The sequence below is a fragment of the Manis javanica genome, chromosome 17 (genome assembly GCF_040802235.1).
Source record: "Manis javanica isolate MJ-LG chromosome 17, MJ_LKY, whole genome shotgun sequence".
NCBI lineage: Eukaryota > Metazoa > Chordata > Mammalia > Pholidota > Manidae > Manis > Manis javanica.
This window is the reverse complement of record NC_133172.1, coordinates 562,360-574,328: the sequence shown is the minus strand read 5'-3', so window position 1 is coordinate 574,328 and position 11,969 is coordinate 562,360. Positions and strand designations below refer to the sequence as shown.

At 44.6% G+C, this 11,969-nt stretch overlaps 1 protein-coding gene across 1 annotated transcript in view; it reads right to left on the bottom strand.

Annotated features, from left to right (window-relative positions):
• The window catches only part of C17H19orf18 (chromosome 17 C19orf18 homolog), a 40,832-nt gene that overhangs the window by 6,041 nt on the left and 22,822 nt on the right, over positions 1 to 11,969 (bottom strand).

The following is an 11,969-nucleotide window of genomic DNA, read 5'->3' as shown; positions in this document are numbered from 1 at the left end:
TATATAAATCAAGTATAGAAATAAAATGTATAAATCATACATGACTTGATTATTTTTCCTGTAATTCCTGATAAGTGATCAGGAACAGAACAAACAAGACCAAAACAGTTTCTGTGACCTAATTGCCCTTGCTACTGTTTCAATACCACCTAAGATGTCGTGCCCCAGGGGACTGGATACTCCTGAGGATTGTTTAGAGTCCGTTAATGATTGTCTATTAAGCCCCACACACAGAATTCTATTGTTGTTAACATGTATTTCGCTCAATAAATACGAGGGGTGCCCTCTCAGCACCACTCTTGTGCGGTTACACCTTGAGTCCCCTGGCTGGTCTTTTTGGATCTTCGATATCTCATTGCGTCTCCCCCCTTGTCTGTGGGACAGAGGCAAGGAGGGGACCGACAGTTTTGTTTTATCTATGTTTGAAGTCTGAAGTGTTCAGGAGATTTGAGTGGAGGCAATGAACAGGGCAGCTGAACCACATAGGTGTGGAAATGTGGGGACTGGTTCAGGATAGAGACATCGAAAACGTGGGTACTGCAGCAAGCTGTGGTGACACTGAGGGAGGGGCAGTGTTCAGGTTATGGTGTGCGCTGTTGTGGGCTGGGACGGAGAGGGCGGTGGCTGTGGGCTGGATCTCTTGCTCAGGTAACTGGTGATGGTATTGGGCTTCACAAACATGAGTGAGAAAGGTGAGTGGCCGTGAAGGGGAGATGTGGTGGGGACAGGACAGTGGCAGGTGACCAGGGCTTCCAAGGGAAAAATGGACAGGAGACAGATGCAGAGGTCTAAGAGTCACTGAAGCAAGATGATACTCAGGCTGGGGCTCATGTTTTTTTCATCTAAGATGCTCCAGGAGTTTTTGAAGACTAGTGTGTGTGCTCTGGCATGTTTCATTCAGCCTAAATACACTATGATCAGGGTTAGATGTGGTCCTCTGTGAGCCAGTAGGCTTGGGTTGGGCTCCGAATGAAGATGAAGTGGACAGAAAGGTTGTGGCTGATGAGGGCACAGCAAGTTCAGCATAGAGGTGAATAGGGCCCTAGGTACCTGAAATCCCCACTTGATTCTGTGTGGCTGAGACCGAGGCAAAGAATGGAGCTGGGCAGAGGTCTTCATAGAAGATCTGGCACTGCCACTGCTAGTGAGAGCTACGGGAAGTCTAGGGTAGTACTGGATCCTGTATGAATTTGCCTGGTGTACTTTGGATGCTGTCTGGTAGGTTGTGTAAGGCCTAAAACTAAGCCCCAATATTATATACTGCCTTGAAATGTGTTGAAACTGGAGACCCTCAAATGGCTTTATTACCAATCCCCATCTCAGTCTGCTCTTGGAGATAAGTTCTCTTAACGAAAAGCCCTTTTATAAAGGGGTCCAGGTATGGTCCCTGCTTTTCTCGTAGGGGGTTTTAGTTCCATGTTACCCCTCTGGAGTTACTCAGAAAACTGCATCCTTGCATGGGAACTAGGGGTACTCTACCTTCTTGATGCTACAAAGATACATCCCTGGTGGAGTGTAACTCCACGTCGCCCTGTGTGGTGTCTTCCTATCTCAGGCTGTGAATATATGATCAAGGTGTTTTTTATCACAACTGAAGGGCCCCCACCCGTAAGATGGCAAACTTCCTGCTTCTCTTCCGGGTCCTCAGTTCCCGCTGACGCCACCTGAAACCCAATCACCTCTCGCCCCCCTCCCAATCCCAGCACCTAGCCAATAGCCACCAGCCCCTTAGAAGTAGCACCACAATCACCTCATGCCCCTTCCTATATAACCCAGCACCTTTCCCTAATAAAGCGGAATTCTCCGGTGAATTGCGGCTGTGTCGCTCCTTCCTTTCAACAACTGTCCAAAACACTGAATAGGAATCCCACCCTCACCAGTGGAGTTAAAAGGAGGTAATCTAAATACATTCACATGTGGGGAGGCCAGGGAGATGCTCATGGAGTGGAACAGGGGGGTCTGGTGTACATGGGCGTGCGGTGTCTGGAGATGTGAGGGACATGAGTCTGAAGAGTGACGTGCATGGAGGGAGGGAGGGAGCGTGCCTCATGGCCCCAGGTCCCTGATATTGGGACACACATGACCTTATCCATACCCGGGGAATTGCCTGGCAGTGGGGGTTGGATACTTCTGTGCCAGGTTCACAGTTCAGGACTTTGTCCACTTGCCTCTTGTTGCTGACGGCTGTGCCCAGTAACTAATGGGCCCACAGAATACAACAGCATCACCAATGGCACCAGGACCAGGTTTTTCCTCTGAGTTGGGGAGATGGGAGATTGGGAGGAGGGTGAGCGCTGGATAGATATATGGGGGGCTGGACCGTAGGTCCTCAGGAAACGGGCTGTTTGTGGTTTCATGTGTCCCAAATCATGACAGGGCAGTGTGACCTTTGAGGACATGGCCGTGTACTTCTCCTGGGAGGAATGGGGTCTCCTTGATGAGGTACAGAGACGCCTGTACCACCATGTGATGCTGCAGAACTTGGCACTTATATCCTCCCTGGGTAAGGCCCTCATACCCTCCTCTGTGTCCTAAGCTAGTCTCTGGTCCCTGGGTTCTGCTTCCTTCCCTAGTTCCCCATTAGGTGCTGTGGTTGGTTGGACTGAGATGTGTGCTCTGCCTTGTCCTTCCTTGAGCAGTCCCAGTACCTTCCCTGCAGACTCCCAGGCACAGATGCTGGGTCAGGAGTTATGCAGTCATGGATCCCACCATGTTTGCCCTCTCCCTAGGCAGGTGAATTGTCCAGATCCAGGGCCCCTGTGTAACCCAGGTTCCACTTCCTTCCTCTAGCTGACATTTCCTTATTTTTGCTTGTGCCAGAATTTGCCATCACTGACATGGTCTCCTCTTATGTTGACCATGGCCTGTTCTTGCAAGTTCTGAAGTTTTCTTGCATTAGTTTTCTCTTTGTGGTTTATCATGTGCTGAGTTCTTTTTGGCCAGTGCCGACTGCTCATCTGTTCTTTATCTACCTTAGTACTTGATTAATCCAGGTTCCATGTAGTTCCTTATTAAGGGATTGTGGGGGAGAGGTTCACAGGATGGAAAGGAATCTGACTACAGCAGGGTGAACTCAAACATAGCCTGGTCCTGAGAAGTGGTACCTTGGAGAGGGCATGTCAGTGCTGTGTACAAATAATGCCGGAAACCTCTTCTGCTTGACTAGTCCTGGTGCTAATCAGTGGCAGCTGCACCTTGTTTCTCTGTCCTTCTCCACTCCTTACACTTAAGCACCTTCTCAATTCTATTATTTGTCACTTTTAGTTCAGGGATAATCCTCACTTCTCCAGACGGCATATCAGTATTTTTCCACATTGGTTCATCTGCAGTGCTGTCCAACATTGGCCTGGACATTTTGTGCCATGAGGCGTGCACATTCTTAATTCTTGAATACTGGCTGCTTTGTTAGTTTGTTGTTCCTGGGCCTGGACACGACCTTCTACATAGCACTTGTGTGTCACCAGCAGACAAGGTCCTGCTGAAAGCTGTTTGCAGGCAAATGAGCTGTATACGCTGCTCTCATACCACTCCCCATGGTTGTATCCTTCAGCTTGTGAGGGCTTCCCCATCCTGTGATCTTCAAAGGCCCAGTACTGCTAAACAGCCTCATTTTCAACCTGAACCCAAGCTTACCTGGTCCTACAAACAATCCTATGAACTCATTCTTGGGTTTGTCACACATTTGTAATGGGGCTGTCTCCTCATGTAGTCACATGCACTTTACCAGCATTTCTCTACTTTCAGGTAGTTGTCATGGAGAAGAGGATAAGGAGGCACTGTCTGAGCAAGGTATTTCTTCTGTTCAAGGAGGGTCACAGATCAGGACTGTCAAGGCAAGTCTATCTCCCCAGAAGGCCAAGCCTTGTGAAACATGTGGCCTGATCTTGAGTGGCATTTTTCATTTGGCTGAGTACCAGGGAACATGTCACAAACAGAAACTATGCATGTATGGGGCACATGAGAAATCACCCTATTTCAGAACAAACCATCAAAACCAAAAGCAGCACACTGGAGAAAAACCATTGAGAAGTGATGTGAAGAGAGTCTTATTTGTGAAGAGCTGCAAACTCTGTGTCTCAAGGAAACCCTTTTCTTTTGGGGAAGATGGGAAGGACTTCCTGGGCAAGTCAGGATTTCTTCACCAACAGACCACTCACACCAGGGAGAAGTCAAATAATGGAACTGAACGTAGGGATACTTTTCCAAGGAAAAAAAATGATTACAGCCGGATAGGTTGCACAGAAACTTTCAGCCACAAACACACACTTATTCAGTACCAGAGAGTCTTCACTAGAGTAAAATATTACATGTGCAGTGAATGTGGAAAATCCTTCGGCAAAAGCTCCCACCTCATTAGACATAGGAGTGTTCACACTGGAGAAAGGTCTTATGAGTGCAGTGAATGTGGGAAATCTTTTAGCAAAAGCTACAGCCTCAATCACCATCAGAGTGTTCACACTGGAAAAAGGCCTTATGAACGTAGCTAATGTGGGAAATCATTTTCCCAAAATTCTGTGCTCCTTCAACATCAAAGGGTTCACACTGGTGAAAGTCCTTATGAGTGCAGTGAATGTAGAAAATCTTTTTGCCAAAGCTCTGCACTCCTTCAACACAGGAGAGTTCACACTGGAGAAAAGCCTTATGAATGCAGTGATTGTGGGAAATCCTTTAGATATAGTTCCAACCTCATTACACATCGGAGAGTTCACACTGGAGAACGATCTTATGAGTGTGGGGAATGTGGGAAAGCCTTTAAGAAAAGCTCTTCACTCCTTCAACATCAGACGGTTCACACTGGAAAAAGGCCTTATGAGTACAGCCAGTGTGGGAAATCTTTTCGCCAAAACATTGTGCTCCTTCAACATCAGAGAGTTCATACTGGGGAAAGGCCTTATCAATGCAATGAATGTGAGAAATCCTTTAGATATATTTCCAACCTCATTACTCATAGGAGAGTTCACACTGGAGAAAGGCCTATGAGTGTGGGGAATGTGGGAAAGCCTTTAGCCAAAGCTCCAACCTCATCACACATCGGAGAATTCACACTAGAAAAAGGCCTTGTAGTTTGGGGAATACGCACAATTCTTTATCTCCATTGTCAGTCTCTTAGAACACCAGACTGTTTACACTGTGGAAAGACATAATGAGTGTTGCAAGTGTGAGAAATCACCTACTCAAGACTCCAGCCTCATTAAACTGGGAAAGGTCACACTGGATCGAGCCCTTTTGAATGCAGTAAATGTGAGAAAGTCATCAACACAAGACACTTACTCTTTGGATATCACAAATTTCACAAGGGAAAAAACAGCTTACATGTACAGGAACATTCATATTCCTTGTTCAGTATATCAACCCCTGAGATCTCTCCTGATGGTGCTCTCTGCCTGAACTGAACCACATACATCTCAACATCTGCAAAAATTCCAGGTATGTAGGAGCTGTGTTGCCTTTTTTCACCTACTCAGGGACCTTGCCAGATTGTCTCTGACAGTTTCTATAGAAGGTTTTTCACCTCTGCCTGGCAGGTATCCAGTGTTCATCACTCCCACATCCCAGCATGTTAAGGGAAGGAAACCTCAGTGTGCCACCATTCACAGGAGATGTGAGAAGTCTGAACATTCATTCATTTCTCATCTTACCCTGTGATGTGTTTGACCAATGATCCATTTTTAGCCCAGAGGGCTCTGTGTAGAACTTGAAAGCACTGGCTACCTTTTTCAGGGGTATTAACTGGTCTGGTCTCCCATGACTTCTGTAATGGAATTTTCTAGCCTTAAAGTCACCAATCCAAGAACAGCCTGCCTCCCATTACTCAAAGGCCTTATTGTTTACACCACTGTTGTCCTGCAGTAGAACCACAGACCTGTATGTCCAGGATTCCATAGAGCAGCATCACTGTCAGATTATAGGGAAAACTGTAATTGTTACAGAAACACTGGATCAACAGCAGGAAGACTGCAACCACTTGGAAGGTGCCTGCTTATAAAGTGGCACCCACAATGTTCTAGTCATGGTGGCTCTGAAGGATGAGCAGGAACAGAAATTCTCAGGTCTCCTGGTCTACAAATCTTGTATAGCAGGACACTGAGAGAGAAAATAAGGTTTTGTGGGTTCCTTATATAAGGTTTTGTAGTTTCTCTGGGCTGTCCTTCTCAAGGCCATTTCTGTGCAGAGAAAAAAGATAGAGAAGGGGTATCTTTTCCTCATGAGGACTTTGTGACCCAGCCAGCATTTTCCTGTTGAATCAGTAGGAAATAGCTTTTATTGCTCACTTATATATTTTTTTGACCACTCTTAGGGCAAGGTGCTTCTCCCAGAGCATAAGGAGAGTTGGTAGTCAATGTAGGGGGTTTCCCAAAAACAGGAAATTCTAGTAGGAAATATGAGTCATATTTTTAAAGCTTCAATACGGTATAAATAACATGCAATAAGGTGCACATAGAGTGTACAATTTGAATTAGTTTTGATATTAATATAAATACATGAAACCATAATCGCATTCATAAGCCTGTCCATCTCCCCCATATTTACCTCATGTTCTTTAATGTTATTCTCTGCCCTCCAGCAAAGCCAATGCTTTGCATTGCATTATCTAGAATTTTATATGATTGAAGTCATAAAAGTGTTTGTTTACATTTTTTCCCTTGGGTGTCCTCATGTGGCATAATTATGAGATTCATCAACAATGCTTATATGTGTGGTTCATTCTTTTTATAATACTGAGAAGTATGATATTCTGTGGCTATACTGCTTTTTGTTTATTCATCTTTTTATGGAATATTTGAGTTTCCAGTTTTTGAAACTGTAAATAAAACTACAGACTAGTTATAAAAAGCTATACTGCTTTTTGTTTATTCATTTTTATGAATATTTGAGTTTCCAGTTTTTGAAACTGTAAATAAAACTACAGACATTTGAACACAATTCATATAGATTTCATTTTTGTGTTAATACTTTGGAAGCCAATGCCCAAGTTAACAGGGTCAGTGAATATTTAACTTTTTAAAGCACTCCAAGCTGATCTAAAACAGTTTCCTTTTTTATCTACTAGCAGTGTTAGGGACCTCTAGTTCTTCCATATCCTTGCCAATAGTGGGTGTGGTTACTCTTTTTAAACTTCTGACTCTTTTAATAAACGTGTACCTAACTGTGGTCTTAACTGCATTTCACATATGTTTTATGATGTTGAGTATTTTTTATTTATTTACCATCTGTATGTGTCCTATTACTCTATTTCCACTGTAGTAATAGCATAGCTACAAATGACCTCAAGAGCAACACCAAAAGAAGGTAGTGAAATGATTGGGAAGTCAGAAACTTTTACATATTTTTAAGTAGCTTAGTTGTGATACAATTGCAAAAAATAAACTGGACATATTTTAAATATACATCTTGATGTTTGAATACATATTTATACCCCAAAAGTTTCCTGCTACCCTTTAAAACTCATCCTCAACATATCAAATTACTGCTATCTTTTGTTACAGCTATCTTCAATATATTCAAAAATGGAAAAGACCGCATTATGAACTGGATGGGCCCTTTCCCAATCTTCCAACATTATCCTTTTATGCCATACTTTCATGTACACTAGAGGGTTATTTTTAGTCCCTGACATACCATTTAGAGCATAATCTCTTCAGAAAGCATTTTTAAAATTTGAGGACTCCCTCATAACCCCAGTAACTCACATGAAATGAAAACATTTTAAAATATGGTAATTAACAATGCTGAATTGTCTCAAAATGTGTTTAAGGCAGATTAGTCAGGACCAAATGTATTCTTACAGCTTTCACTAGCTGTATCACAATTCTGTTTACCTATATAGGTTCCACTCAGTTTTTATTCCTGTTCGTTGAATTTGCTGAGGTGCTTGTTCATCTCAGTGTCACATTCTAGATGCGGCCTACTGAGTCTGATACTGCATAACTAGTCACCCTTCCATACAGGACACCAGAGAATGACGCGCACGAGGAGGGAGGTCTGGCTCCTGCAGACAGGCATGTGATAGCGACTGCTGGGAGACAAAATTTCCTCCCATCCCAGAAATCCTCTCCACAGAGGCAGTGGAGACAGGAAACACTTCTGTTAAGCTTTAGACCAGAATTTGATATGCATCACAGGCAATGTGTTAAGAAACTGCAAAGGCAAAAAAAGAACTCCCTCTATACAGCTAAGTAGATAACAACCCATCGTATGCAGGTTTGAAGATAAAGAATAACTAGTGCCATGCTCAGTCACTGGCTGAGAACAGCCAGCCCAGAATGAGGTGGCTGGACGGCCACAGTGGATCCCCAAGGCAGCACAGCTGGGGGCTGCTGGCCAGCTGCACTCCTCACAAAAGGATCCCTGCTGATGGAGAACCCAGCAGTACACTCCCGTGGCTGCCCTGAACTGAAACTAGGGGCAATACTTGAGAAACTTTAAATATGGTTTGTTTGGCAAAGAGGCAGCAGAATAATCCTTTAACAAATTAATCTTGTCATTTCTGAAACAGAATTCTATCTCATTCCTTATCTTAAAAGCATGAAATGTAGGTCTAGTCTAAAGGTAAGGAAACGGCCCTGAAAAAAAAACAAAAAACAGCTAGCCAAGTTAAGAGAATTTGACAGTACCATTTGTCACATATAGTTATTCCTAAATTTACCTGGTAATTGGGCTGACTGTGTTAGCTAACTGCCCTTATCCAGGGGAAAAACAAAAACATCATATCTTTATGACAAGAGGTACTTTTGTGTGTCAGAACAAGGTGTCCACCAAGATGGAGCTCCTGCCCCCTTCCACAGGGACTACGAGGTAGGGGGCTCTTGATGTTTGCATTTCAAAATGCTCTAAAGCTGTTTTTATTCTAAAGAGATGGTTCCCAGGTACTTAAGACTTTCATACTAATGAAGGATAAAGAGAGACCCATCCTTTAGAGAGATGCAGAAATACTTACGTTTTCTAAGGTAAATGAGAAAAGGGAAGGGGAAACTCCAATTTCCTCCTCTTAAAATTTGTGTCTGCGCTTACCTAACTCATCTGCAAACAAAGTGTAACTTTTCAGACTACTACCTCCCTGCAGAGGATTTCTGGGATTGGGAAAAAGCCGTTTCCCCAACAGTCGACATCACCTGCCTGCAGGGACCAAACCTCACCACCCTCTAATCACTTTCTAGTGTACAGGGCTATGGGAAGGATTACCAGCAGTTAGACAGTATCAGACACTCAAGCCACAACTTGAATGTAGGAAGTCTGAATCAACAAATGCCTCAGCAACTTCAACAAATAAATAACAAAGTTAAGTGGACCCTACATGTTAAGAAGCTTATGAGGCACAAATATAGAAAGCTGTGAGGACTTATTTTGGATTTCTGATTGCAATTAGTAAAGCAACATTTTAAGACAACTGAGCATTACAGTTATTTTTGCTGTAACTACTGGGTTAGGAAGGATACCTTACATTTTTAAAGTGCATTCTGAACATATGCATTAAATGATAGGACATGAATTAGCTAATCCACGAGTATAGCCAGGAACAGATGAAACAAGAATGACTATGAAATGATAAATGACAATAGAAGGTGGGGAAAGGGTCATCTGGCTTCATAAGTCTTTTTTCCTTTTCTGTGTATACTTTAAATAGCCATAACAAAAGATAGAACATGTCATTGTACCAGTGATTTTATATGCTGAGTAGGATGAATTTTAAAGACAGGAGGAAAGTTTTGGTTTCAAGGTATACTCACGTATCAAGACATCAGAATGTACTCTTTTAAGTATGTACAGCTTATTTTAAGTCAATTATACCTCCATTAAGCTTTTAAAATAAAATATAGAAGCCTCTGATTTCCTAATCATATTACAGTGTTATTTTCTATGTTCCTGATGTTAATTGCAGCTACGCTATCAGTATAGTGAAACAGAATATGGTACCGTCTACTGGCAACTCTTCCCAACTCCATTTTCAATGAAATCATATTGGGCAGTTTTAAATTGGCCATAATGGGAGAGTTTACACTATGGAAATTGACAATACTACAAATCATGGCTTGATATACTGAATTGTTGACTATCTAGGCTTAAGAAAGTGACGGAGAGTATATAAATAATGCAGATTAAACCTAAAAGCATATGCTGTATGTGGCCACTGCATACAAAAACGTTTAGGAAATACTCTTCTGGTATTTGAATACAGTAATTCCTTATGGCAATGAAGTCATATCACTAAACAATAAATGAAGTTTTCACATAAGGGTTTGTTGTTTCACTATCTTATTAATGAAAAGGTTAACACCTGAAATTCATCTTAAAAAACAAAAGATCAGGGCGGGAGCCAAGATGGCGGCGTGAGTAGAGCAGTGGAAATCTCCTCCCAAAAACACATAGAGCTATGAAAATATAACAAAGAAAAATCTTCCTAAAATAGAGACCACAGGACACAGGACAACATCCAGACCACATCCACACCTGCAAGAACCCAGCGCCTTGTGAAGGGGGTAAGATACAAGCCCCAGCCCGGCGGGACCCGAGCGCCCCTCCCCCCGGCTCCCAGCGGGTGGAGAGAAACCGGAGCAGTTTTTTTTTTTTTGGCGAGCGCTTTTTGGAAGCCTTAGAGGGACGGGCCCCCGTTGCTGGGGAGGCAGGGTGGCGGGACCGGTGAGGAGGTGCCTGGCAACGGCGCCGGAGGACAAAGAATATCCCGCGTTTCTCCCTGCGAGACCTGGGGGCGGGTGCCTGAGACCGGTGCCTGAGGACGGAGGAGGTCGCGCGTTTTTCCCCTTTTTTTTTTCTCTTTTTGGCAAGCGCTTTTTGGAAGCCTTGAAGGGACGGGGACCCCAGTGCTAGGGAGGCACGGTGGCGGGACTGGTGAGCGGGTGGCTGGGACCGGCGCCTGAGGACAAAGAATATCCCCCGTTTTTCCCTGCGGGACCGGTGGGCGGGTGCCTGAGACCGGCACTTGAGGACAGAGGAAATCGCGCGTTTTTCCCCTTTTTTTTTTTTCTCTTTTCTGCGAGTGCTTTTTGGAAGCCTAAAAGGGACAGGGACCCCGGTGCTAGGGAGGCAGGGCGGCGGGACTGGTGAGCGGGTGCCTGGGACCGGCACCTGAGGACAAAGAATATCCCGCATTTTTCCCTGTGGGACCGGTGGGTGGGTGCCTGAGACCAGCACCTGAGGACGGAAGAAATCGCGCGTTTTTCCCCTTTTTTTTCTCTCTTTTTGCCAAGTGCTTTTTGGAAGCCTTGAAGGGACAGGGACCCCGGTGCTAGGGAGGCAGGGCGGCGGGACTGGTGAGCGGGTGCGTGGGACCAGTGCCTGAGGACCAAGAATATTGAGCGTTCCTTCCCTGCGGGACCGGTGGGTGGGTGCTTTTTGGAAGCCTTGAAAGGACAGGGACCCTGGTGCTAGGGAGACAGGGCAGCAGGACCAGTGCGCGGGTGCCTGGGACCGGCACCTGAGGAAAAAAAAAAAAAATCGCGTGTTTTTTCTTTTTTTTTTCCTTTCTGTTCCCTCTCTCATTGTTGCTGTTGTTGTTTTGGTTTGGAGAGTGCTTTTTGGAAATCTTAAAGGGGCAGGACAGGTCACTTAGACCAGAAGCAGGGAATCTGGGGATCTCTGGGCACTCTAACCCCCTGGGCAGCAGGGAGCACAGAGGCCCCTTACGGAGATAAATAGTCTCCTGGCTGCTCCCCCTCTAACGAGGCTCCACCATTTTGGAGGAACAGCCCCAGCCAGGCCAAGCCCACAGCAACAGTGGAGATAAACCCCAAAGCAACTGGGCAGGAAGCAGAAGCCCTGTCTGCGCACAGCTGCCCAGCACAAGCCACTAGAGGTCGCTATTCTCCCAGGAAAAGGCTACAAACCAACAAGAAGGGAAGCTCTTCCAGCGGTCACTTGTACCAGCTCTGCAGACTATCTCTATCACCATGAAAAGGCAAAACTACAGGCAGACAAAGATCACAGAGACAACACCTGAGAAGGAGACAGAC